Consider the following 3069-nt stretch of genomic DNA (forward strand, 5'->3'; position numbering starts at 1 on the left):
ATATCACCCTAAATTAAGTCCGGTTAATAATTAAATTTAGATTCCTATGAAAATAATTAAATAAGTAATCCTCTACTTTTACTTTTGTACAACAGACAAAGCCTATAGTTGATAAGTTTATATATCATGGTGGTTTAGGTTAAGAGGTTTTTTTAAGTGTCTCACATATACTAATAATGCGATTAGAAAAGAAAGACAGAAGGTTACTTGAACAAGTATTTTTATACTAAATTTCATTTTTTTAATCTTTAATCTGAAGACTTAATTAAACATCGTTATAAATCTGAAACCACTGTAAATTTATATCCACGACCCCGGCTACCCGGGTCCGACCCACACCTCGCTCAAAAGGCCCAAAAACCGGCCTTCCAAAGAGCTCCTAACCAACTTTCGAATTCACTCGTCCATATTATCTTAACCAGATAAGATAAGATAAGATACTCATCACCACCTATAAATAGGGGACCCAAGCCCCTCTAGGTAATCATCAATTCCACACACCTTATACCTCTCAGATCCATTCTGACTTGAGCGTCGGAGTGTCTTTGCAGGTACCTCCCCCATTGCTCCAGTCAAGCGACCCAGCTTCGGCCTTGACCCGCAGGTTCCCGATCCACCTTTCAAACCCGTACCAGAGACATCACGTACATTGGCGCCGTCTGTGGGGATCTTGCGCCAGCCGAGCCGGACGGGGGACGCCCTGGAGGAAACCCCCTCAAGCCAGGATGACTCCCAACCGCTTCACCCAACCCCAGAACACCGGGAGGTCACGAACCAAGCAAGAATAGCAAGTACTGTCCACCACACGAACGACCACGTCGTCACGGACCAACGACATCCTGAGAAAGCTAGGGACAAAGCGACGCAGATCATCCAGGACCTCTGCCTCCGAGTCCAGGAGCTCGAAGGCAAACTGACCAATAGAGAAAAACACAACAACGAACACGGAAGCTAGGCAACTTCCAGATCAAGATCTCGCCGCGGCAGGTCCCCAACCCGACGGCCCGATAGGAGAGACGGTCGCAGCGCCTCACGCGACCACGGTCACGAGAAATCGCCGGAACGGCAGTACAACAAGAAACACAACCGCAGTGCTTCCCGAGATCTAAGTCGTCAACGCGACTCAGACGAAGATCGGAGGTACCGAAATACCAAGCGCACAAGAAACGACCACACAATAATGGGAGCTACACCTTTCACAGAAAGAATCCTGAGAGCGAAACTCCGCAAAGGTTTCGACAAACCTACCGACATGAAGTACGATGGGACCAAGGACCCCCAGGAACATCTAACGGCCTTCGAGGCCAGGATGAACCTAGAAGGAGCGGCCGACGCGGTCCGATGCAGAGCCTTCCCGGTAACCCTTGCAGGACCGGCAATCAAATGGTTCAACGCCCTCCCAAACGGATCCATAGCCACTTTCCACGATATAACACGAAAGTTCATGGCCCAATTCACAACTAGAATCACCAAAGCCAAGCACCCCATCAGCTTGCTAGGGGTCACGCAAAAACAAGAATAATCCACAAGGAAATACCTCGACCGCTTCAACGACGAATGCCTAACGATCGACGGACTCACGGATTCCATCGCAAGCCTTTGCTTAACCAACGGACTCATAAACGAAGATTTTCGCAAACACCTCACCACCAAACCAGTATGGACCATGCACGAGATCCAGAATGTCGCGAAAGATTACATCAATGACGAAGAAGTCAGCCAGGTTGTCGCCGCCAACAAACGGCAACACGGCAACACCCAACACGGCAACTCGGCTTCTCGCCAAAATGCACCACCCAAAGAGAATCAAAGGGACCACCCCAAACTGACAAATACAAACCGACCACCGAGAATCGGCAAATTCTCTAATTACACGCCCCTGACAGCACCAATTACCGAAATATACCACCAAATAGCAGATCGAGGCATCATTCCGAAAGCCCGACAACTCAAAGAAAGGACGGGAGGCAACAAAACCCTCTACTGCGACTACCACCGAGGTTACGGTCACAGAACACAAGATTGTTTCGACCTTAAAGACACCCTCGAACAAGCCATACGAGACGGCAAACTCCCAGAATTTGCCAAAATCATCAGAGAACCAAGACGTGCAGAAAGAGACAGGTCGCCGGAAAAAGACGGGCGTAACCCGAGAACCCATAAGCAACCCCCCAGGGAAAGCTCAGAAGACGACCCGACCATCATAGTAAACGTCATCACGGGCAAGGACATATCAAGCAAGTCGAAACTAATGATGAAAAAAGATCTCAAAGTAATGGCTGTCAGAAACCAGACTCCAACCATTGCAGCCGACAACACGATAACCTTCTTACCAGAGGATTGCCAGCACGGCACCTCGGCCGAAGATGCCCCCTTCGTCATCTCGGCCAGAATCGGAACAGGACTAGTACGAAGGATACTGGTGGACACCGGGGCGGACTCGAACATCCTCTTCCGAGGAGCCTTCGACAAGCTCGGGCTCCACAACGACAACCTCCAAACACACCGCAACGGCGTCACGGGACTCGGAGACAACTTTCTCAAACCAGACGGCTCAATCACCCTTCCCATCACCATAGGAACAAGCAACCAAAAGAAGACAGTCCTATCTGAATTTGTAGTCCTAAAAGACTCCACAGCCTATAACGTGATTCTCGGAAGAAAAACAATCAACGACTTCTCCGCAGTCATCTTTACCAAATACCTCCTCATGAAGTTTAGAACCGACGACGGCTCCGTCGGTACCATCCACGGGGACCGAGAAGTCGCAGCCGAATGCGACAACACCAGCCTAGCTCTAAGGAAGAAATCCCGAGATGCGGCCGAGGTATTCCTGGCCGACCTGGATGCCCGCCAAGACGACCAACCCAGGCCAGAACCAGAAGGAGACATGGAAAAGCTACAGATAGGGCCAACCAAGGAGGAATACACCTTCATTAATAGGAACCTCCCATACGATCTTAAAGAAGAACTCTCCCAACTCCTGAAGAAAAATAGAGACTTGTTCGCATTTACACCAGCCGACATGCCGGGAATAAACCCCGACCTTATGTCCCACCGGCTAGCCGT

The sequence above is a fragment of the Arachis ipaensis genome, chromosome B01 (assembly GCF_000816755.2).
Source record: "Arachis ipaensis cultivar K30076 chromosome B01, Araip1.1, whole genome shotgun sequence".
NCBI lineage: Eukaryota > Viridiplantae > Streptophyta > Magnoliopsida > Fabales > Fabaceae > Arachis > Arachis ipaensis.